The sequence below is a fragment of the Ambystoma mexicanum genome, chromosome 9 (genome assembly GCF_040938575.1).
Source record: "Ambystoma mexicanum isolate Mex_15411 chromosome 9, UKY_AmexF1_1, whole genome shotgun sequence".
Taxonomy (NCBI): Eukaryota; Metazoa; Chordata; class Amphibia; order Caudata; family Ambystomatidae; genus Ambystoma; species Ambystoma mexicanum.
In genome coordinates this window covers 884,168,659-884,195,118 of record NC_090931.1, presented here as the reverse complement: position 1 = coordinate 884,195,118, position 26,460 = coordinate 884,168,659, and positions in this window count along the sequence as shown.

Sequence of the window (26,460 nt, the reverse complement as noted above, 5' to 3'; positions counted from 1 at the left end):
ACGTCGAAAGGGTGAAATGTGCAGAGTCCTTTTAAATAAAAGAGGACTTTAACAATCCTCTTGTAAGATCATCATTTCTTCGTGCCAGCTTAATATGAATACCACTGGGAGCTGCATATCGTGGACATCTTTTTTTGTAATCTCGATGCTATTCAGTGCAGTTAGCATGACAGGATCCGGTTCCATTATGCCAAGTTAGCAAAAAACATACTACAGACCTACTAGACCCACACAGGTAAGTCTGCTAACGATACCCAGATTCAAATTACAAAAAGCAGGGGTAATAGCTTCCCGGTACTTGCTGCTAAACTTTGGAACTCCATGCCCCCAGCCCTAAGAGCTGAGCCGTCCTTTTGGACCTTCCAAAAAAAAACTGGAAACTTGACTCGTTGCACAGGAACGCTAACATCGTCTATCCCTGATCAAAATTGTATCTGTTCTATGCTAAACGTATATCTTGCTATTTATATTCGTGTACCATTTATGTAATGAAGCCAATGTACCAAAACTGTAACTCGCAAATAATGCGCCCAGATACCAGTGGGTTAGGTGCACTCTACAAATAAAGAAATAAATATCCAGATTCCATAAGGCCCACAGGTTGGCCGGGTGACATAGTAGGTTTGAATTCCATTAGTCCCAGTCAACCCAGCAGTAGAAGGTCCCATGATGCCCAGTAACCAAATCACACCCCGATACCCTTATGCCCAGATAGCACAGAAAAACCACATGCAATTAGAGCCAGTTAGCTTAGCAAGGGCTTATTACATTGGCCCAGGTAGCATTTCATACACAGTCCATTAAGCCTCATTAACACATCAGGGACAGATTGCATTAGGCCCACAGGTTGCCCAGGTTACGTAGTAGGTTTATAGTTCCATTATTCCTAGTTGTGGGCTCTGAGGCCTATGGACGTGTGGTGCTCTACAAAAATTAAAATAAGTAAATAGATAAATAATCCAGCAGTAGAAGGTCCCATGATGTCCAGTTAACAAATCACACCCCGATACCCTTATGCCCAGATAGCACAGCAAAACCACATGCAATTAGAGCCAGTTAGCTTAGCAAGGGCTGATCACATTGGCCCAGGTAGCATTTCATACTGATTCCATTAAGCCCCATTAACACATCAGGGACAGATTCCATTGTTCCAAGTTCTTACAGCGGGGACCCAGTCATAATGTACCATTCATCAAAGCAGGTTCAGATTATGTTATTCCTAGTTGCCAAAATAGGCATTAGTCACAGTTAGCACAACAGGGCCCAATTCCCTTTTTCTCATTTAATTGAAAAGGGAAATATTCTATTGTCCCTACTTTTCAATAGCAGGGCTAATTGCATTAACGTAAGGTAATGCCATGTACATGGTTTTATAGCGTGCCCTTCTGCCAATAATCTTGCCCTTCATGCCTCTGTAGAAAACGGGCTGGGAGATATTAGTGGGACAGGGGGAAGTCATATGTGGAAAACCTGTGGTGTTGATGAGGGCCGGTCAGAAGCACCCATTACCTGCGTGCAGGTGTGGATTATCAGAGTTCAGCCTGGGGAGAGGGTGGAAATGCTAGGCAATGTCAACTGTAGGGGTGGTCAAAGGGTTACGAAAGTAGCAAAGGGGAGTAGTGGGGGTGTTGATAGCATCCAGATAGGGTTGGAGTCAGGGCTTCATCAGGGCTGGGCAGAGTGGCAAAAACGCAGTGACAACGCTATTGCTGCCACATTAACGCTCCGCTCCGCTCCTCAATCCTGAGGTTGGGCAGAAGCTGGAGATTTACCTCCAGCTTCGAGCTGGAGGTAAATCTCCAGCGTCCTGCCCATTTTTGGTGCAGTTTACCGCCGGTGCTATTACCGCCGGCTGTAATAGCGATTAAAAGCCATAGAGAGTCCTATGGACTCTAGGAAAATGGGAAATTACGGCGCCACCACAACTAGGGATCCAGTGCAAATTGCACCACACTGAGTTGCAGTAAAGCTTATAGCCGGGTTTGCGGTAACCCGGCACAATTACCACTGGGTTACCGCCAAGGCGCTGTGTTTAGTAAGCCAGACCTTGTGGGCCGTATATTCTGTGTTGTGTGTTGTGTAACATTGAAGAATTTAGTAGTGAAGACTCAGTGAGGGAGAAGCAAAGTAGGAAGTGAAAATAGGGGAAAGGCCCAAATACGTTCTCGGGTGTACTAGAGGGGTCTTCCTTAGTTTCAGAGATTGTTCACCCATTTGGAGTGTTGAAGGAGAGCAGATGAGCAAATGTATGAAGGTACACATGTTGTGGTTTCTAGGCCATAAGTATGGCAGACCACATTCTTCTTAAGATTTGCACCTATTCACCTTAGGGTTGTGAAGTGTAAAAGTGGTGAGGTGGTACATGGGGATTGTAGTTCCTAAGCAGGAATGGCAGAAGGTCAGTCTCCAGTGAAGAGTGGTTTTTTTTTGCGGTTTAAGCACCTGGTCCCTGTACGAGGCGAGGCATAAGGATCTGATAATTTCTCATTGTGTTAACGTAGGTTTGTTGACGTGTATTCACTTGAGTTAGTTCAAGGGACACATCTTGAGGTGTATCCTGAACATTAGGTGGTTCTCTCCCATGTGGAGATGCTTAGGTATGGTTTTCCAAGGTCTGGTAGCCAGTAGTGAGGGTGATGGTCCTCCTTGTCTTGTCTTGCCTTGACTAGACTAGAGCAGCATTACTGGACCTTGGGGTCCTGGACGTTGTGTAATGCAGGAATTTCCTTGTGAAGGAAGCTGGGCCCTTTGCATGCTACACAATGTGGGTGATGCAGAGGGTTTCAAGTGTATTATTTTCTTGATGGGGAGCCAGTGCAGTGTGTGCATAGTGCTGGGCTGATGTGTTTGAACCTTTTCATTCTGAGGAGTAGTCCAGCCACTTCACTTAGGACATTAAGTGATTTTTCCATGACGTATTTTGAGCATCTGACATGGAGGCTGTTTCCTTAGTCCAGTCGTGTCAACACTAGTTATATCACGGCCATGGTCCTGTGGGTAAAGGATAAAGGTATTATTCATTGGAGAGAGCAGAGTTGGAAAAAACAACTCCTGACAATGGCTCTCACCTGTGGTTCAAGAGTGAGGCTGCTGTTCATTGTGGTTCTGTGGTTCCCTGATGTGGAGGATGGCACTGTGCATATGCCCATCTCATTGGGGCAAGGGATTGTGATGGTTTTTGAAGGGACTGCACTGCGAAGCATGACTTCTGTTTTTGTAGGTTGGAGCTTTAGGTTGTTTGCTGTTATCCATGCCTGCAAGTGTCCCAGGCCTGTTCTTAGGTCTGGTGAGTCTGTTGAAAGGTTGTTTTGGAGTCTGTAAATAATGTGTGTGTTGCCTGTGCAGTGGTAGCAAGCGTGACCAGGCAGACTGATGAGGTCCATTAGGGGTGCCGTGTAAATGTTGAAGAGGTGGCAGTGTGGATCGTTGGGGTACTCCACAGTTCAAAGGGCATGCCTGGGACCTGTAAGAGGCCACAATGGTTGTTCCAGTTCTCCTAGTGAGGAAGGAGGTAATTCTGCATAGAATGTCTCCTATAAATGTCAATGTCTCACAGTCTCCTTAGAAGAATCCCATGACTTATGGTGTCAAAAGCCGTTGAGATGACCATTAGGATGAGTGTGCTATCAGAGTTGTCACCCTTGTTGTTCTTTAGTTTGTCATCGATTGAGCAGAGGGCTGACTCTGTACCTTTACCAGGTAGACGCAACCGTGGTTCTGTATTTTTGGGGCCAGCATTAAAAAAGGTGTGCTTGCTCAAGTGTTCAGCTGCTAGGTTTTCAAACCAGGTCGTCATGTTTCCAATGCAGAAGCTTACCCACAAGAACACATAAAAGTGTCATTAAAGTGCACTTCTCATATTTGTTTTCTTCGGAATATTTCATTATACATTGTTGGGCTTAAATGGCGGGCACCTTTTATACTTTTCTAGTGTAGTTATTGGAAATTCTCCTCTCGGTGCACCATGTTTTCCCTGCTGCCTACATACGTAGTGGTTATTATCTTGTGTTGTCACATCCTGTGATGTTATCAAATGCAAATTAACGGGCCCCGCACTTCATTTGTGGCACTTGGCCATGCAAATCCTAGGGCCAGCCCTGGCTGCGCTCCTGCAAGAAGTGTCTTGACAGACCGCCCTTCTATGGATACACAAAGCCCAAACCCTCAAGTTAAGGAACCTCTCTGCCCCTTATGTCCCGTGTCTCCTGACCACTGAGATTTATTTTTGAAATCTCGAGGTGTGCACCAACTTAAAACTTATTTACAAGCTGTATCTGTCCTTTGCTCAATAGAAGAGTTCACATCCTAGACTTAAGGACCCTTGTGTCCCCTGCACAGCACTGCACTGAGTAAAGTCAATCATACATGATAATGTGGATAGTTTTTATAGAAAAAGTTACATGAAACAGGAGTGTAAAAAACACCAAAGTATTTTAATCAAACAAAGTATCCAAAGGCAGATTTAGAGCTCTACAAGTTTCGGGATTCCACTCTTTGCCAGGAGCATGTATTAAACATTGTGATTCCAGAATATGGCTGTTACTAGGTTTGGTCTTAAATTGTGAACATGCTGCTGTAGCCCTCATTCACCTGGATGAATGGAACTATCAATTGATCACTTAATCCGCTTAATTAGAGCTTTATGTATGGACCATCAAGTTTAGCTGTAACAGCATCTACCAAAGGCCATTATATACAGCAGTTCACTGTTGATAATATAGAGAGATGGGTCTTGAGTTGATTTACAACTTTAACACATATTTTTATATCAGTCTTTTACTGTATACCATTCCAACTGACTGGATATTCACTGTTCAACACAGGACTTTGCCCATCAATATATAAACATTTTTTTTTAATTGTGTGCCCAACTTTAAAAAGGCTGCCTTAATACATGAACTTTACTAGAGATATAGGGGGTCATTACGAGTCGGGTGGTAGGGGATACCGGGCAGCGGTAAGGAGACTGGTGCCAGTAATCCCCTACCGCCCGATGCTGAGGTCCCCTAACGGGACCCGTAAGGGACGTGTGGTCGGACCACACGTCCCTTACGGGTCCCGTTAGGGGACCAGGGTGCAAATAACGGGCTTGCCATTCGCGAGCCTGTTATTTGTGCCCGCCCCATTCCCATTGAGGCCTATGGGGGCTCAAATGGGAATGGGGAATGGTTTGTTCAATGGGGACTTACTGGTCCCTCCAGGGTCAGAATGGACTGGTAAGTCCCCATTGAACAACACCGGAGTCGGTACCAGTATGGGAGGCAGCCATGGAGCTAATTGCTCCATGGCTACCACCATACTTGGAATGACCCTCATAGAATTGATCATAAAATGGTATATTCGATTGTTACTAGAGCAGTGTGCATGTGCGCAGTAGCAACTCAAACAGCGAAATCACAAAGACAACAAAATAAAAGAAAGTCCAATCAAGGTTCTATAAAAATATACATAATTCAATGATACAAACAAGAATGCAATTAATTCATATGGAGTGAATTTTTCCTTTTTCAAAAAAAACGAAACAGAAATCGATTTAGGAAGACCGCTCCGAGACCTCTTGGAACGGTCTTTCCAAATCGAAGTGACAGCCCCTGCGATGCACACGAGTGCATGCAGGGGCTGACAGGTGTGGCCAGGCCAAAAGAAGAGAGATGCAGCGGCCCAATGTAAGTGTTTTTGGTGTGTGAGAGTGTGTCTGTGTGTGTCTGTGGGGGATGTGTGGGAATGTTTGTGGTGGGTTGAAGGGAGAGGGACGAGTAAATGTGAGTGTGTATGAATGTTTGTGTGTATGGGTCAGTGTGTCTGGGGATTGCCAGGGGTACGGCTTCCTGAAGGGGGTTGAGGAGGGTGAAACCACCCCAGTTGTGTGCTATTTCCACTTTTAAAGGCTGCACCCAAGACGGCCAAATAAAATCAGTCTTTTCTGATGTTCAGCCTTTATAAAGCAAAAATATTGCATAGAACCAATTAACTAACTAGAAAAACACCAACAAAAACCCACCACTATGACAGGAACACGGAAAATACAGAAATAGTATTTAGTAGCACTCTGGCTGCTTGAGCAGGGGTGAACAGGCACACAGCTGCAGCGATGTCACAAACAAGGATATGTCTTTGCAAGATGTAAAAGGGTCTTATCAGTCACTATGGTTGCAAAAGGTGGACCAAGGGACAGGTCCCCTCATCAGTACCTTGTTCTTGATCTTAGGTCTGGACAGTGTTGAATTAGGATTCGCTACACTGTCCTTGTGGTTGAACAGGGTTTGAAATGCAGCGAGTAGGCATTTAGTTGCCAACAAAACGGGGCACTCTGAAGTTCAGTGCAGCATTTGATATGTTGCGCTTCGACGCGTCCAACAGGTTTGGATCAGTGTTTCGAGTCGATGTTCAATTCAGGTCGAGGTAAGGTCCCGTTGGTTCAAAGCGAACAAGCAGCAAGTCAAAGGAATCTGCAGTGGTGAGCTGGTGTTTTATCCAGGGTGGCAATGAGCACTGCCAGTGGGATGTGGCATTGAACCGGTTTGAGGATGCAAACAGCAGTTCAAAGTTGCAGAATAATATAGGCATAAGAGCATTGCAGGTCCAGGGTCAGTTCAAAGGTGTTGAGCATGGTCACATCAGTTCAAAGATGCCTCGAAATGGTGATAGGTCCGGGCTGCTTTGGATTTTTTAGGATGCTGTGAGTGCCAATGCAGGGGCTCCAGGACATGATGACTCCTTGCTCTGCTTTCCCCTCTCCAAGGAGGCTGGCTGGCAACTACAGGTGTTCCTTCACCTCCCCAGAGGAGCCTGGTTCCAGTGCAGCTGGCATAGTGGTAGGCCTTGGTCCACAGCAGTTCATCCCACCTGTTCCCTGAGGATAGTAAGGCAACAGAGCTCTCCTCTGCCGTGGATGCACCTGCCTTCACCTCTATGGTATAGGAATTCTGAATGGACTGCACTCCCAACAAGGAGCATGAGATGTCTTCTTCTTGCTGTCCAGAAAAGAATCAAGGAAGGAGTGGAAGACCCATTCCTTACAAAGGCAAATTGTCAGCGGGGATTGCACGAAAGTAAGCTTGCTCTAAGGGGGCCAATCCCTGTTGCTATAACAAGTGGCCTAGCCTTCTTGCATCCCAGTGTGCCTTTTTCCGCAGGAAATTGAGAGAACAGGAATTAAAGAGAGCTACACAGAAAAGAGAGATTGTGGAACCTTTTCTAAGAACACATCTCTCTCTCTGGCAACCCCAACTCCATCCCCTTTCCAAGCCTGCACTTCAAAAGCCCTTTGTCATGCATCATCCTGGTTTGAGGCTAGTCTTTGTTATGTGGGTGCCCCTTTTAAGAAGTGTCCCCAGGAGATCTTCTTGTGCGATCTCCTGTGGCCTGAGGGGAGCAGTTGCCCTTCCTCCCAGGCAATCAAAGTAAGACAGCATTGTGGCTATTGTCTCACTAGGAGCTGTGGAGACAGCCAGGCTATGCATGAATATGCATCACCCTCACATAGCTGCTCTGGGCTCACATGGTTGACACTTGTGTGATATCAAATTGCAGCACGTTTAATAGATGTGTGCTCTTATCATTTGCTATGCCATAATCAATTATAGCTTATTCTTAGAGTTTGCCCTGCCACTAGACAGATAAGGTAACATTACATTTTGAATGGGAGGTGCAAGGGTAAATGTCACCTCTGGCTGCAGTGACTTTGGGTCATAGTAGCTGTCAGGGATGCACATTCAACCTTTGAAACTGACCTGTGCCTCTGAAGAGCAGCTGCAGCAAGGGGACGTGTTTGCATCATTTTATTACTTAGTTATACACATTCAGGGCTTTCACGCCCTTGCCAGGTGACAATCGGTCTCATGCACACACACACACACACACACAAAGGATTGGCTGTGTCTATTTTTTGATAAAGCATCAGCCAAGATAGAGAACTAAAATTCACCCTAGCCACATCAAAATACATGTTTTGAAAAGACAATCAACCCATGGGCAAGGCCCAGCAATGACCATGAAGGACTTGACTCCCCTCTGAAATGTTTGAATCTCCATAAGACGCAGGAGGGGTGTTCCTCTCGCGCTGCATTAGGGGAAGAAGTTGGATCAGCCAGTGCTTGCTCGTGCGTGTACATACCTCCTCTCTTCAGCCCCCAGCTTTCAGCTTCTGCTGTCTACCGTGCAGGCAATTGCGGTTCATTGATGTTAAAGACAATACGAAAGGCCTGTGCCTCAAATAAGCTGTGTTCACCCATTGCCACACTGCTAATGCACCACCTTTCCAAAACAATGTAGACAACCGTAGGCAACAAGGTGCATTTACACACCACGAAACTGTATTTTCCCCAGCAACCACTGCACCAACCAAACCTCTGCTGTGGACAGTTTGCATAAGGGTACGTGGAAAGCGTGAGTAAGCAGGGCCATCACAGGGCCATCGCAGGGCCATCGCAGTAGTTAACGCGCCCCCTTCGCCCCTGGAATAATTGGCCATGGGTGTTGAATGGGTGAGTTCACAGCCTAAGAAAGCATGCAGTCTGGGTGTGCATCATCGTATGCCATCTCCCCATCACCAGCACTCCTGGTTCCTGGTGCTGAGACGCTATCTATGTGCCAAAAATACCAAACAAGGGGAAACATTTACACCCTAGAAAACCATTTTTCCAGTCACAAATGAATTGCCCGATCCGGGATCTGCCTACACCCCTACATATCCTTATCCCCAAGGAGCCCCCCCCCCAGTCCTTCTCCCCTCTCTGTTTCCATCTCTCTCTTTGCTTTACAATGATCACAGCTTCTGAGGTCACTAAAATCATTGCTGCTGAGTTCTGCTATATTAAGATCACTTTTTATTGATGTGCAAATAGACAACTCCATGTAGGGCATGCACTTTATGAATGGCCAATACGATTAGTAATGTTACTTATCAACAAATAGCATCAAACATGTCTTGCCATAGTGTATATTATATTCTTATGTGTGAATGAATTATTTCTTGGGCTTTATACAGTGCAGACAAACCTAGCAGCATTGGTTGCACAAGAAGGTGAAACAGCCATAGGGCTCAATTACACGGATGCCAATATTAATTCATACCGTATGAAAGGGCCAGTTGGAAGGTTATGGCCACGGCCGATGTAAAGAATGATGTTAGTGAGGAATGGTGGGGGCCCAGCACAGGTTGGGCTTCCTCAGACTGACAGTCTGTGCGCGGATCTCTGAAGGGAGGCGTCCTCAGCCCCCAGTGAGGCAGGGTGTAGTTCCATCGCCGTGGAGCGCGGCTGGAGAAGGCTGGCGTCCTGGTCTTTCCCATTGTTTGCAGTTCTTAGTTTGCAATCTGTTGATGTCCAGGTTTCTAGTGTTGCATTCGTTAGTGTCTTGTAGGCAGTGCTTTATTTGTGGGAGCATGTGTCGTGGCTGGGCCCTGGGACTTATTTCTAACCACTGGCACTTACGGCCTCAGACTGAGTTCACTTTTGATGTAGGTATATTTTGAACAGTCAGTCTTACTCAACAAGCAACAATAATATGAAGCACGTCGTCGGTGCCATGTCAGTTATCCAGTTTCATGAAGAACAATGGGGCAGAGGGTGATAACTCTGAGTGCTCGTGTTGGTCACTCGGCCTAGCACTCTGCTCTTGGCAGCCTAAATGACATTGGCGCTGCTCTGCTACAGCTGTAAAGGATAGCACTGAAACAGCGTTGGGCGAGGGGGGTGGGGGGCGGTTGCTAGGGCTGATGGTGTAGTCAACAGCCAGGATACCAGGTGCAGCTCACAAGTTCAGCAGGCAGCTGGACATGCATGAGCAGATGTGCCAGTGTCAGTAGGGTGATGAGTTTGTCACATTGCTGCAAGTGGGAGGGCGCTCAGTGGGCACTTGCAGGGCCTTGTGAAGTTAGAAACTTCCACCAAAACGCAAGCCAGTGCCAGGTTACCAACACATTAAGGGCCTCATTACACTGTAGGCGGTAAGGGTTTAGCGGTACCAGTATTTTATCAGTACCGGTAAACCCTTACCGCCTTACTACGAGGTCCCTTTGCGGGTTGGGGAATTTAACGCCTGCTTTTTGCAGGCGGTAAAAACCAACCCGCAAAGGGACCAGGGAGCTAATTACGGTACCGCAATTTGCGGTACCGTAATTAGCGCCTTCCCCATTCCCATAGAGCCCTATGGGGCAAAAATGGGAATGGGGAAGGGCAATGGTGGAAGGGGGAATTACCGCCCCGCCAACCTTGGAATAGGGCGGTAATTCCCCTTTCCGCCAAGGCGGTGCCGGTATTTTACCGGCATGAACCATGGCGCTAATAGCGCCATGGTTCACCGCCATCCGTGTAATGTGGCCCTAAGTCTTAAACACACAGTGACCCATGACTGGTAGGTGCAGCACAGTGGCTAGTACTCTCAGTGGGACACCGGGCACAGACAGGACGACGGGTCATTTACCCAGCCAATAGCATCACCCGAGGAGCAATGTGGCTGGTTTGATGGGCTAGTGTACCAGATCGGTAATGTTGTCCAATGCATTACTCCATCACTTTACTATAGGAAGAAAGCACGTTTGTTCTATTTTCTGTTGCTACATGGCCAAAATGTTCCACTTACCACGTATTGGATGGGGGAGAGGGGGAAATTGAAAATGACACGGCTGATTTGCTTCAACGAAGCAATTAAATAGTTGGTGTCTCTTTCCAAGACACAAGCACCAGGTTACTTTGAGTTGTAAAGTGCAGATCTGCCATGGGTAGTGCTCACATCACCTCCAATGAGCCGTTGGGAGATGCAGCTCCCATCTCCAAATATGTAGACACTCCGGGGGGGGGGGGGGGTAGCAGTGGATGGCGAGCTGCCTGCCCAAAGTGACAGAGGCGTGCTAGAATAGATCTCGCCCAGGGCCCTTATTTATTTACACATGAAGCACTGCTTGCGGGTGATGAAGGCTGTGTTTACAGTGATACAAGCTTTGAGGGGATGCCCTTGCAGTTCACTCAGTGTCAAAGGTGAGGGTTTAGGGGGTTATAGTCTGTGTCATTTGGTTGCAGCCCCGGATAGAAGCTCAGGGGCTACCACCGAAAGGCTATAGCTAGCCCCGAGTCCCACCAGTCCCGACATAAGCTTAGCCCCTGATCTTTTCCAGACCTAGCAACAACCCTGGTGAGACAGTCCTATTTCCTCTGTCTTGCGAGTAGACATGCTGCACGCAAGATACCCCTCTGCTAATATCGGGCACACGTTTCCTTCTGCATTCGCCCCCAGCATTTACAGATCTCCGCTTTTGATATCTACCGTCCCAGACTTCTGATGCGTCTAAAATGCATCCGGCTTGCAGAACAAACACACTTGTTCACATTGCAAGACGCCTGCCACTGACGCCGCGCAGCACCGGAAGAGGGCAAAGGAATGTTCTAAAACTCTGACAAAGCAAACTTTAAGTCAGTGTTTGTCTTCGCATAACAATTGGCCTGCTTCCGAGAAACAATGAATAGCAACGCTCCCGGCAACGCTGCTCTGGGAGCACTCGATTTTAACATTGGCTTGCCTGCGGGCATGGAGAAATGTAAGCTTCTTTCGCCCCCTGGTGGGCAGCTAGAGGACGTCAGGTGCGAAGAGGCGAAAACAAGGAAACGTCTCAAAACGTGCGTTCAAAGTATTAGCGTATTTATAATCCAAAATCCATTGCATTCTGCGGTCTAATGTAACTAATGCAATAGTTTGGTAAATAGATACTGATGTGGGAGTGAGTCATTTGCCGAAAAGGTTGGTGAGGGGCATGGGGGTTAATAGCTAAAGGAAAGGGATGAAGAAAACGGCGGGCTTAAAGAAGGAGACGGAATGAAAGGGAGAGGGTGGGTTGAAGGATGGTCTTTTTCCAGCAGGGCATTTTGCAATAAAGTGTTTAAAGCAGTGCACATTCAAGACAATGAAATGTTGCAAGAATTGCAGCTCCTGATAAAACGTAGCGCACCCAAGAGAACGCTCATTTGAGTTGACATCAATTGATGGTGCTCCATCACAAGGACCAGGGATCAGGGCAGGGTGCAAAGTTGCAGACTTCAACATGTGCAATGCGTTTGGCTAACTTTCTCACCTCATACAATCCTGCCTTTTGCTCAGGTGCATGAGCTGGGGCAAGTCTGTAGATCTATAAATAACCTGCGCACCTGTGCAAGCCCTGGAAAGTCCCGCTTTGCCATTTCGCCGCAGCGTTTGGTGCGAGATGTCTTCTAGATTGGGGTTCCTTTTGTTTTTTCTTAGTTACTCAGTTGTGATCTTTGTATTTCCTTCTTTTTTTTTGCTGTTGCACAATTGTAAGTGATTTCACACATCAACGCTTTTTATTTTTTTATCCGTCCTCTCTTCTATTGCTTGATCCTTGCCACGCCATGGTTGATAAAAGGGCGAAGGTCTATACATTATGCACTGATATGCCTTGCCCTGCACAACTCCGTGCGTTGTGTGACTACCCGAGTGGGGAAGGACCATTGGTAACACCAAAGTCTTCCCGTCTTCTTCCTAAAGGCTCTAGCTTGTACAAACGAGCGGGTAAGAAACGTACCCGCTCCAACACCCCAGCTGGCGACATTCGAGACTTTGGGTTCGGCTCTTTGCGCCCCACTCGATCTGTGGCGCAGTTGCCAGAGCTAACGAATGTGAGCGTCTCGAATGTAGAGGCAGAGCCGTTGTCTCTTGATCAAGAATATTCTGTTCCAAAGCCACCTTTAATGAGTTCACCATTAGCTTCGGATCCAAATGCCAGCAATAAGGCTTGCAAACTGCCTTGTGATATATCATTGTCTGATCCTATGATTCTGCAAAACGCTTGTTCAGGCAATGTGGTACCTTTGTTAAATAAGTCCCAAAGTGCTATTCATAATGTTGATAATGCTATTATTGATTTACATTCTTCAAACTCATGCTTCTCGGCCAGGGAAGATGTTCATGACCTCTCTAGGTCTCCTGCACTATTTCTGAATGGAAGCCCATCAGAATCAGATATTTCAATCTCTTTTATTCCACCAACCCCAAGGAGGCCGGCTCGAGAACATTCTGCCGTGGCTATGGCGTCTTTCTCAAAGAAATCCCCCATGATAACGCTTGAAGTAATGAACATCGCGATAATGACTTTGGCTAAACTATTTGAAGTTCTTGACCCCAAAGTAAACTTTATCATTGATAGTCTCAGAAATTCTGCCATTTGGCAAAAAATGCATTACTGACTCCCTGGCCCAGAGGCAGGCCGTTGATGATAGCGATGCCAGGTTGACAACAAATCAATATCCAGAGATCATGCCTGGGCTCAAAGTGGCAATTGACCACCAGCGACCCCAGTCTGAGTTATGCTTTGTTGACAAGGCAACACAATGTCTAATGGCTGCTGTTCCTTTGGTGGATAGTATTATTTGTGAGTTACCCTCGGAGGTGGTCGTGGTGTTACCACCGCCGCCTCCGGCGCGTACTCATGAACCACCTGTAGCTAGTATTGCTAATGTACCATCTATAGCTAAAATTGTACCACCTTACAAAGAGGCGTACATCATCAAAAATGCTAAAAAAAAGGGCTGATGAATGCATCGAACTCTAGGCCCGGACATAATGTAAAGGCAAAAAAAAAACAAAAAACAAAAATCCAATTGAATTGCTTCTCATGGTCAATCGAAACAGTTTTTTAAATCACTTTCAAAGCCAGCAAGGGGCTCTACGTTAGCCTCTAATGCTATAACCAAAAAATACTCCCACCCCGCACAAGAAAGGAAAACAACTGCAAAAAGTGGGGCTATTAACCCCCAGGTAGACTTAACACATTCTCCTTTGGATGAGTCGGTGCAGGCTGTTGAAGAATTTGAAGCTGGCCCTGAGGGTTTGCCTTTTGAGGCTCATTCTGCATTACCATCCAAGGGCACTCCTTTGAATAGTTCCAAACCACCTGTTTCGTTGTATAACACACAAGAACTTATGAAAGCTGTGGACGATTATATGCGCCAATTACATCTGGTGCCAATTGTGACTCATCCATTGATGCAACCTGTTCCTACTACTTCAAAAACCTCTCGGCAGAGCACTCAAACAGGCACCAAACAAGTTTTTTCTCCCTCTACATGCGAGAAGAATGCTCTAGTCATAGAAAATAAATGTGCCTCTAACAGCAGATGCACTCTCACCTCAGTTGAATAAGCAGGATAACATACTATCTTCTATTAAAGATTTCCTGCTGGCACTAACCGTGGAACAGCAGGTTCTTAAGTCTTCCATGAAATTACTTATCCACAGCTCTCATTCTGACCCCTTACTTCCTTCTGATCAGAAGATGAACTCTAAGAGTGTTACATTCAAATCCCCGGTAGAGGAGAAGCTAAACCCACTTCTTGAGGTATCTTGTGGTAATTAAGAGGCCTTAGCACCACCAGACACTAAGTTCAAAAAGTCTTCTCAACCTTACCCATTATTCATAAGCTGTCATGGTGGCTCCTTTCCAATATTCATCATGAATAGAAAAAGTATTATGGCCCTATTTCCTGATATTTCAACATTAGAGGATATCGCTTCAGGAGACATTGAACAGGTAGAATGTCCTGATGACAGGACTTAACTGTATCTTGTCTCTGGATAAGATCACACGTTGTCCTTAACAGCATTTGGGCTGCAAGATCCACTCTCTTTGCTCTTGGTTTTAGACTAACACCTACTACTAGTGAAAGCCCTTTAACTGAGACCCCCAACAGCTTGAAAGAGTTGGCGACGATGGATCTCGACCCTCGGCTCCATTAGGTGAAAGCGTAGTGTCTATCAGGAAACCCAACACTTGTTGTTGCTGTAAGAATGCGTAACTAGGAGCAGATGAGCAATGCCCTCAGATACATACATTCGCATTTTGGAGTTGGAATAGTAGAGGGCATTAGCACTTATTGAATAATTCAAATTGCACTTTAATAAATTTTGACCTAGTCCTCCTACAAGAAACTTGGCTACTGTCACCTCCTTCTTGGGACAATCACCATGTTCATCTGGTTCCCGCGTTGAAAGGTCAAAAAGGCAGAGCATCGTCTGACCTTGTAACCATTTCTAATATTTCCACCATGACCAGCTTAGTAGACTGTCCGTCTCCAAATTCTTTTATGAAATGCTCTATCATTTTGATTAAAACACTCAAATTCGCAATCATTAATCTCAATTGGCATCCTGTTGCGATTTCAACCTCTACCTTCTTTAAGGACCTCAATTCACTTATGGAAGAGATTGCAGCTACTCCTAATATCGCGCATATTATTCTTGCTGGAGATCTGAACATTCACCTACTTGCCCTATCCAAGGACAAGAATTCTGTACGGGTCACACACTGTGATGTCATTTTGTAGAAACATTGTATTTGATTATGTTGAATGGAGCATTTAAAAGTGACATCCCTCCTTCCCACACGTGGTCAAGCCGTTCACATAGGGCAACCATAGACTATGGGCCTCATTACACTGATGGTGGTAAGGATTTACCGGTACCGGTAAAACACCGGTACCGGTAAATCCTTACCGCCTTACTACGAGGTCCCTTTGCGGGTTGGGGAATTTAACGCCTGCTTTTTGCAGGCAGTAAAAACCAACCCGCAAAGGGACCAGGGAGCTAATTACGGTACCGCAATTTGCGGTACCGTAATTAGTGCCTTCTCCATTCCCATAGAGCCCTATGGGGCAAAAATGGGAATGGGGAAGGGCAATGGTGGAAGGGGGATTTATCGCCCCTCCAACCTTGGAATGGGGCGGTAAATCCCCTTTCCACCAAGGCGGTGCTGGTATTTTACCGGCATGAGCGATGGCGCTAAAAGCGCCATGGCTTACCGCCTACCGTGTAATGAGGCCCTATGTGTATGTTGATAGAGTGTTATTTGGTCAAATCCCTAAGTTCACCAGTGATCACCTGATGCTTTCGGCTGAAATTATGATTCATGCCCAAGCCAAACCACAGCCTCGACAGCAACAGTTGAGAGTTTTGACCATAAACACTCAGCATAATAGATTGCATTGGTCCAATCTCTCTTTGGAAGCATTTAGTCACGATCTAGTAAAGGACCATCATCTCCTCCTAGTGAAGGGATATGTTCCACTGGAATATCACGATAAAATGCATTTGTTTGCATCCCCTTGTATATCTAGTGGTAAAATAACCAACAATGCTTATCCAACCCATGTCTTTGATCAATCTGTAGACAAAAAAGACAGATTCTGCTCCTAGCAGTACACTATCATGAGTTCTCATTACGCAAGTTGAAAACTGATTATAAGAATTGGATACGTGGTCATAAAGTGGAAATGTATCAAAGGGAAGGTGAGCAGTGGCTGTACACGATTCAAGGTAAAAACACCTCCCAGATCTGGAAGTTGATTAATTCAGCCACAACGTGTTCTCAGCTATCTTCTCAAATTAATGGGGTGCCGGAAAGAAGGTGGGTTGAATATTTTACAAACATCTATGATCTCCCACAAACTAGCTCTGATCGGCTGGCGCCCAGGCCAACTAACTTTCCTTTTTCTCTTAACTTTGATCGATAAGATGTGCTCTTCTACATAAATAAGGCCAGTTCTTCCAGAGCTCCTGGACCAAATGGCCTTTCAAACTTTGTTTTAAAACAGCATCCTGAAATATGGGTGAATGTCCTATACACCATCTTTGTCTCCATCCAAACCAAGCAATGCATTCCAACATCCTGGTGTCAAGCTGTAGTAGTACCAATCTATAAAAAAAGGCAATCGCACAAATCCGGCAAGCTTTCACCCCATAGCACTTCTTGATGCACCTGGGAAGATTTTTAGCCGCATCATTTCGAGAGATCTTAACATTTGGGCTACTAGTGAAAATCGTCGAGATCCCTTTCAAACAGGGTTTGTTGCGGGTCTTGGCACTGCTATTAATATCACGCTTAATACCATTAAGGCAGCCTATGCAGCAAGACGGCATCCTTTATACTTGGCTTTTGTAGACTTCCGAGTCGCGTGTGACTCTGTGGACCGTCAATTACTTTTCAACAAATTGTTGGGTTTCGGCTGCCCTCCTGCTCTTACCTCACTTCTAAAGCTGCTTCATACAAATGCTACAATGCAGGTCAAATTGAACTTGAGTGGGCTAATATCAGAAACAGTTACGCGACCCGCAGCTCAAATTGAATCTATAAAATTCTTTGGAATCCAAAAAGTCAATTCACCCCCCAGAGGGGGAAACAGGGAACAATTACTCCATCAACATGAAGCCAAATGGATTTGCCCAATGGACTGATGCCATACGGGCCTTAACTCAGATAATGAGTTGGTCCATTTCCTTTAAACCCATCACCAAGTCAATCCTTTCAGACCAACGATAGCCCATTCATAAACATGACATCAGCAATCACACCAATCTCATCCAATTAGACACCACATGTCCCCCATAGACAAATACATGCTCCAATTTGCACTCTTAGCACAACGAGCACATGCTACAGAAACCCCATATTTGAAATGTATTCATCTATTACCCTTATGCACCCCATCTCAATTATCCCACACGTGAATAAATCAACTTTCACATTGGATCTTGCACTTGAACTCCTTCTAAGGCTCAAATTCACCGCTCAAGCTTACCTATTCAAATGATTCAAGTAGGCTTTTACTAGCCAAGCATTTTTTGCAAGCAATACATGCTCCAAATTAAGCTTCCAAATTTCAAACAAAACAACCCTCCTCCAAATTAAACCAAGGATCCTCAGTGAGTGCGCATGTCACCACTACCTATTGTCATCAAATGGTTCATTATACCATTCCAAGATGGCGGTACGTACATAATCTGGCACCACCCAATCACAGCTCTCGGCTCATGCACCCGCGCATCATTCTATGTCATCACGTTACCTTGAAAATCCAATCTGTAAACAGATACCTTCACTACTGTGCTCCTTTCTACCTCGGCTATCATACCGCCGTTCTCTCAGTTACAAACTTCAGTCACGAAGGTAAGCCTGCTGCCTTTATTTACAAGAACAAGCCTCTATATGTGGTTCTTTTGATAAATAGACGCCGCTTACAAGCAGAAACGTCTCGCTCTCCAATTTTATTAAATGTTACTAGCACTCGATATATCTCCTGTTACTTGCTCTTTAGGTATTCCAAACAAGCGGAGCGACTTACATCCACTGCCCTTCTCGCGTTTAATCGGCAACCTGTGCCGCTGCATTCAAACAGGCACCTCAAGACAACAACTCTATCAATTAGTATGGTAAGCCTTACACCAATTAGCAATATAAAAAATCCCTGCCTACTGTAACACTATGCATACTACAATACTGCATTACAATGAGTACCGACGCTGAGCAACCAAAATGTGGGTTTCACATAAGAACCAGTCTATTAAAGGAATTAGTAATTTCCCCTGTTCTAAAGCCTTTCAAAATTGAGTTAAAGCTTTCTCACTTCTCCTGTGACTACATCATGAATGTACAATCTCTTTCACTGTAAGAGCCTCTTTTCACGTATTCACGTATTAAACTTATACAACAACCACTTTCGCACTGTATCGAACTGTTCATCCGCATGTCCCCTTTGATGACTTTGATGATATCACCATAGCAGAGCACAACAACTTGTCAGCCAAATCCATTACCATACCCTAACCAGTTCGACCTTTATTTTCTTTTCTGCCTTTTTTTTCCTCCTTAGAGTGAAAAACTAATTGCAATTATCCAGTGGCTTATCCCTCTCTACCCTCCTGAAGAACCTGTACCAACATACTGGGGAAACACGTGTTGACGGAACTAGCATGTTGTGAGATCAAACACATGCGCACAAGGAATCATTTTAAAGCAACAACCAATGTTTTGCATTACCTTCAACATTCACCTAGAAGCACACAAAAAACGTAAGGACTCCACAAAGAACTCTCAAAAACTAAGAGCAATAACATTAAGAAAGGATATCTTTTGTGAAACTAACAATATAGCCAACCAATAGGAAATTTAGTGCAACAAGAACTCATTGGCTTGCTAAGAAAAAGTACATTACAAACAGATACTCATTGTGAAGTCAACAATATATTTAAGACAAGATACCAATTGTGGAGCCAACAATATATCTAAATAAACAAGTATCTGCAACATCCACTGTGTCCCTGCTTGTCTCTAAAAAGATCTACTAACCTTCAGGATACTGTAGGCGCAACTTACAGGTAGTACACTCAATACTTTGTTATTTCGCTTCAGCATTGGGCAACCTCAATGCCGTACTACCATGCAGCCTCAGTTACCATTTAACTCGTAAAATAGCTTACAATTGAGAGCTTGCTTTGGGATTGCCAATAGGTTGCAAACCCCTTCAATTAGTTCTATTATCAGAAACAATTCAGATCAAACGCGGCCTTAAACATGGCTGCATTTTAGCCTCAACTCTGTTTAATCTTTTTATTTTTGACTTGGGAGTTGAATTTCTGGAGGTAGTAAATGATGCGCCAAAGCTTGGCAACCAGGTCATCGCATGGCTTCTCTATGCTGATGACCTGCTTCTTATCTCACAAACACCAAGTGGATTACAGACTTTACTCAACCAACTAGAAATCTTCACTATTAAAAATAACCTAACACTCAACTTGGAGAAAACCCAAGTCATGGAATTGGGAAAGAGCAAACTGAAACAAACTAAACATTATGAGTGGTTCTTCCATAATCAAAAACTGGTTCTAGTCAATGACTATAAATATCTAGGTGTCATGTTTAGCAATTCTCTTGCAAACAACCCCCACAAATGTAGCGTAATTGGCAAACTCTCCACTCTAATATCTCAAGCTAAAGTCCTCCAGGCCAAGTTTGGTAAATTTTCTTGTGCTCATTTTCTAACCTTTTATCAACAGAAGGTTATTCCCATTATCACCTATGGGGCTGAGACATGGCTCTCACAAAAGCCTTTGTATTGGGATAGAATGGAAGCACAATTTTAGAAGTAAGTACTCAGACTTCCTAACGCAACGCCAAATGCTCTTTCACGGTTTGAGTTGGGCAATTTGACAATACACATCCAAGTATCCTGGAAGAGATGTTCTCTTTATCGCAAATGCTTGCTGGGTCTTGCTGTAAACAATTTGCTCTCAATATTGCCAAATGATCTTTTGCTCTCTCCACACTTCTTTCCAGCAAACTGGCGAGCCAGTGTTCTCTCTGATCTGGCCGAAGCAAACATCTCGCTAGATCTTTTACTTAATAATCCATCGAAAGCAAAGCTTAAATTGTATCAACTAGACTGGCATCATACCCAACAGAAATGCTTATTGCTAAGAGATTTCGACAGATCATCCTCTGGTCATAAAAAAATTTCGCCATACAGCTGACTACTTACTGAAGTGCCCGTCATACATACTTAGAAGTCAAATCCTAAGATTTTGCATGAATTTATGGCCAACTAATCAAATCTTATCAAGAAGGGGTCTAATTCATGTTGATGCCTCGCACTGTCGGTTTTGTAAAATCGATGGAATGGAAGAGACACTAAAACATATATTGCTTGTGTGTGTTGTCTTGAGGAAACAAAGGAGAATTGTCCTTTATAAGTTACCCCAAACACATTATTTAATGTGGTCAGATGATGAATCATGGTATGAATTATTTGCTCCCCTGAAAGTCTCACTGGGAATAGCCACTATGCAATTGTTAAGTGCAATACTGCCTATAGACTGATCATTTAGTGATTTCATTCTGGGTTATTAGTTGTCATGCATTCTTAGGTTGTATTTTTATATGTTGTGTGTGGTTGGACGTTAGAACTGAGATTGTTAAATATGCTGTTATATTGATTTTTATTCTTGTTTGCCATTCATTCTGTGGGTTTCTCAGTTCATTCGAAATGTTTCTTTAAGTTACTTGTCTCTTCTGAATGTGATGTGATGCGATTTGTAAATCTGAAGTTTTATGGGAAAAAAATTTTGTTTTGAAAGGTGTTATGTCTTACCTATCCTGGTTCATTAGCTGTTTCCTAAGTATATGTGAGCCTGTGCCTGGAATGCTTGTATTATAGTGTTCCATCTAGAATGTTTTGGTGTGAGTGCCAAGGTTCTCCCTGTTCAGTTGGAAAATGAGCTGAACAGAGGGGGGACCGGTGGATGCTTCCCTCCCTAATGTACTTATCCTGCCTGTAACTTATTACCTGTGAACCCACTAAAGTCTCTTAACCCAACCTGGTCTCCTGGCTCATCATTGCAACCCCTCAACTTGCGTTGTAACACTGGCGACGAGGATTTTGGTGATTGAGGTGTACCTGGGGCTGAAAAGCAGCAGGAAAGGACAGAAAAGAAGCAAACTTGTGCCAGAAGGAATATGGTGCACAGGAAGTTGCCCACCAAAAAGGAGTGAGGAACCAGAAGCATCCACCGCCCCCCCCGCCCCCCGGACCCAAGGTGAGCGCGCCCCATGTCCTGCATGACTGATTAGTGAGGGACATTTATAGTGATTTTGGGGGGCAGCGCTGCTCACTTTCATTTGTTCTGCATCTGCCACAGCAAGGGCTTCTTAATATATGAAGGCATAGGCGCATTTTTAGTTTGGCGCTTCACAAGAAGTCAATGGCGTGTTATTGGCAGAGCAAGGGGTCGGGGGAACAAAAGAGAGACTCTGCTTATCAGCAGTGCAAGTGGCTCCAGCGATAATGCGCATAGAAGTAGCCGGGCATTTGACATCACGCCCACGTTCATAAGACTTTTACAAGCTGCGCTTGAACATGCTGTAAAAAGGAGCGGCTGCAAGTCATATTAACACTGAGTAGGAGTTAAAGGCGCAGCTGGATTGACTGTTCATTACCTTCGGCATTACTGGAACGTTACATGTACTGCAATGACTGGAGGATGCATTTCAAGGCTATCAAAATGAAAGCGGCAGGCATTTATTTTCTATTAGCATTTCCATTTTGTCTGATCGGATCTTCAGGAAAGTGTTTCTTCCTTTCGATTTTCTTGAAAGTGTAATGTGCAAACTCAAAATGTTTTGCCTTATGTACACTGCAATTTTTTTTTGTGACATTGCCATTTTATTGAGCTGATATTTAAGAGTTAAAAAGCAACATGCAATGTACCCATGCAACGTTTCTTTATATTGTAAATGCAAAGGCCATCACATGCTAAAATGTTGTTTGGAAAATGAAAATGAAGACAATGCATCACTTTGGGAATGTGATATATGAAAACATGGGTCACATTTTGCAGGCATTGTGGTGTAGTTTTTATGGTTTGTTATATGGCATTCTATAACATGCTTCTGGGAAAGGAGTTTCCTGTTTCTTGTGCCAATAGCGTTGGCAGGAGTGTTGATTTACAGTGGCCATGTGCTGTGGGTCTCTTTATTGGTGTGAATATAGTTATTGGTGTGTGCCAATCTGTAAGCATGAGTGTTACCCAAGGGTGGGCAATTGAATTATTTTTTGGAGCCATATGGTGGCTATGTGCCAATAAGCAGTGTTTTATTATGGTGCCAATGTGTTTTGTTTGGCAAGTGTTTTAGTAATTGCAATGGACCTAAAGTTATGGTGCCAATGTTGGTTATTGGCAAGTTTTAATTGGAAATGGCTATGGCACCAATGTTTTTAGCAGGTTGTAAGTGGTAATGGAATGGAATTAATGCAACCAAAAGAAATTTCAGGTAATAAAATGTATAGTGTAGTTTGCAGTAACTAACCCACAGCTACATATCAACAAAGACTCTGCAGGCATAACATTTTGAACTTTTATTGCGGCGCACCTAATTTTCGGATTATCAAAATTTGTTATGCTGAATTCGTCTTGTTGTTTTTGTGTGGATATTGTGAGTGCCATAGAACTACTGCATTTCTTTGATATGTTCACCTTGACAATGTTTTTATTAACGTAACAATTTTTCCACAGGTATATGTCAAAACTGAACTTTGCAAGTATGATTTTTGGGACTCGCTATGGTGATGTAATTTAAAACGTTTTATATTCCCAAATTTTTCAAGCTGAATTTGTTCATTAGTCTATTTAACAAACTGTGTAGGTTATTAATAAGTCAGCTGTGTGATTGTGGTTGTGTGAACGTCTGTTTGCCAGTATGAGAGCATGGTTTGCTCATTGTCCAGTAATATGTTAGTTCCTTGACCTTTAAGCATGCCTATGTTTAATATGCTTAGTTGTGGCGAGCATTCTCTTGTTCAGGTAGTTAACTTACATAGGTTCAAATGTTAATGTGCTCAGTGGTGAGCATTGGTGTTTCAATGTTAGTAGCTAGGTTACAGACCTGGTTTTATGTTGGCACATTTTTTGTGTCAATGTGTTAGTTAATGATTGATCATTTGGTTGGGTATCAACATTGGTGCTATTTGTCACCGTTAATGTGGTTGGTGCTCAGCAGGATGTTATGTGGAGGCAATTTGTGTCTCTAAATGATATGCATTAGGCAGATAGAGGGTATTAACCCTGTAGTTTCTTTCAAGAAGCTTTTGATGTTGGAGAATGTTGTAACAGGTTTAATGATATGATGTAGGTGGTCAGGTTTGTTTATTAGATTGTGGGCTGGTTCCCTGTAGCTGAGTTCCATAAATGGCCATTATGGTTCTGGCGAGTGTCTTGTAGTGGATTAGCTATTTTTAGCTATATCATGGAATTGGAAGGGAATAGCATATGACTATTAGTGGTTTGCTGGATGGGATATGGAAGGATAGTTTTTTTTAGGTATATTGTCCTTTTATGACTTTTCCTTCTGTTTCCTTCCTTCATTGTATTGTCATGTAAGGGGGGAGATGTGTTATGTCTTACCTATCCTGGTTCATTAGCTGTTTCCTAAGTATATGTGAGCCTGTGCCTGGAATGCTTGTATTATAGTGTTCCATCTAGAATGTTTTGGTGTGAGTGCCAAGGTTCTCCCTGTTCAGTTGCAAAATGAGCTGAACAGAGGGGGGACCGGTGGATGCTTCCCTCCCTTATGTACTTATCCTGCCTGTAACTTATTACCTGTGACTTATGTACCACAAACCCTCTAAAGTCTCTTAACCCAACCTGATCTCCTGGCTCATCATTGCAACCCCTCAACTTGCGTTTTAACAAAAGGTTAATTTAATTTAACCAACCAAAATAAAATTAAAAAAAATAAAAAATAACTTGCACACATTGACATCAATTTGAGGACACCAGAGGTCACGCCATGACCCGGGGCAGAGAAGGCAGGGCCGGGGGCAGTTGGATAGGTGGAGATGGTGGCAAGCTGGCAGGAGGCCCTGCTGCCTGTTAAAATGCTAAACATTTGGCTGGTGAAAATAAGTGCTATCATGACTGGCACTCCCTAAAAGAATATTTTCCAGCTTGTTTGATGTATTTGGGGTGGAAGGAAAAGGGCAGCAGATTGCCAGCTCATGGCATGAAATATGGGGGCATGTTATTTGTTCTTTGTTCTCCTCTGAAGTGGCGTGTCCAGGGAGTGGTGGGGGTGGCACGTGCAGCTCCTGGAATCTGATTGGCCACGCCAGGTGCCACCTCATTATGTGTGTGTGCGCTCTTTCTTCATGCCTCCCCTGCATAAATCAGTGCCCCACTTGGGCCAGCCAGTCAAAAGAGTCTGGACACGCCACTGCTCCTCGTATGAGCGCCAGGCGGATTCATGTTCTACTTTCTCAACACATTTCTGGAGAAGAAACTAAAGCATTATGTGGGAAATGTTATAAAGGATATTTTAGGTTTGCTTCTGAAAGAAACGTTTTCCTGGGTTAAACGCTCCAGCAAACCTTCAGGCAGGTTGGGTCCTGTAAGATTTAAAGAGCTCGGAGTGTACTCTCTGGCACAATTGAAATTAATGCTAAAAAATTAATGTGATGCATAACAAATGGCAATAGACTGGGAACATTGTAATACCATCTTTGCAGCACTATGTAATGGTTAAGAAGCCATGGGTAACTGAAAAATATGAATTTGATTTAAAATACAGAACACAGAAAGATTTAAGCATCATTTCATTTTTATACTCCAGCTTTTGGTGCTTGAATGAAGTCTCTGAAGCTGTGGTGGCACCAAAGCAATGGCTGTGTGGAAGACAGCAGATGCCATTACATTTTCTGTTTATTTGCCCACTGTGATGCTTGGCGCGGGTGAGGGCGCATGCCGCGCCTCTGGTGTGGACTGTGCTGTGCCGAGGTGCTTTCTCCATGGTGTTTGGTACATGGAACATTGTGCACAGAAGTCCCTGCCTCTCACCTCCCACGTCATTTAAGATGTGGCCTCATGAGAAGGGCGGGGCGAAATTGTGAAATTCCGTTCTGCCAACAGCAGAAGCGAAATCTGTAAGATTTCAATCGGTTTCGCCGCAATCCACTGTTCCGTCACCACAGCGTATCGAAAAGATCAGCACAAAGTTTCTCGTGCCGCTGCACGAACCTGGTGCGGATGAAATAAAAAGCTGCATGACGTTTTTTGTGCAGCTGCATGAGCCTAGCACAAATCGAAAAGAACGGCACAAAGTTGCTCATGCTGCTGCGCAAACCTACCACAAATCAAACAAAAGTTGTGTGAAGTTTGTTCTGCCGCTACTGGAAGCTAACATGGTTAAAAAAAACGTGGAAAGTTTCTTGTACCACAACGCACAACAAATCTTGTAGCACTTTCCACCCAATGTAGCTCTTACAACATCACACACTTCATCTGTTTCTCACCCACGAGCACGGATACCCCAGCACCAACCCCCAGTTCCTTCCCCTTGCTGCACTTGCACATTCTGAATACTCAAAAGGCATAGTAGGCCTGTCCCTTTTCTTTCCATCCACTGTATTTAATGTTCCAATACCTGTTGCCCTGTGGCCGCTTTGAAACAGAATTGACTTACTGTATAAGCGCCAAACAAGTGAACAATAAATAAATAAAACACAAAATTAGTACAGATCAAAAATAAGGTAGTGCAAAGTTTCTTGTATGGCTGTGTGAAGCTAGCAGGGATCACTGAAAACCATGCAAAGTTTCCTGTGCCACTGCACAAAGCTATCGCGGATTGACAAAGACCTGCAAAAATGATTTTCGTGGCAAAAACACCCCCACAAAGTTTCTAGTAATGCATGCGGGAAACTAGCACAGATGAAAAAAGACCTGCATGAAGTTTCTCGTGTTGCGAATCTAGCACAAATCAGAGAAGAAAAACACCGTTTCCTATGGCACTGCGTGAAACTAACACAGTTCAGAAAAACCTGCAGAAACATGAATAAAAAAAAAGGACCCATGCAAAGTTTCTCGTCGCACTACACAAAACTAACATGGGACCGAAACATTATGCTCCACGCTAAACCGTACGAAACCGGACGAAATTTCAGTGGCAGCGGAACCATACTGCTGATTTCGCAGAGCAAGTGAACGTAGATTCCAGTGCGGATTGTGCACATTTCGCTTTGCAGTGTACATTTTGTTCCCCCCTATTCATGCGACAAAGCCCATCCAGGCTGGGGATGCTGCTCTTGAGGACTGTGTTGTTCTGAGGGATTTAGCTTTTTTTGGGGGCTTGGTGCT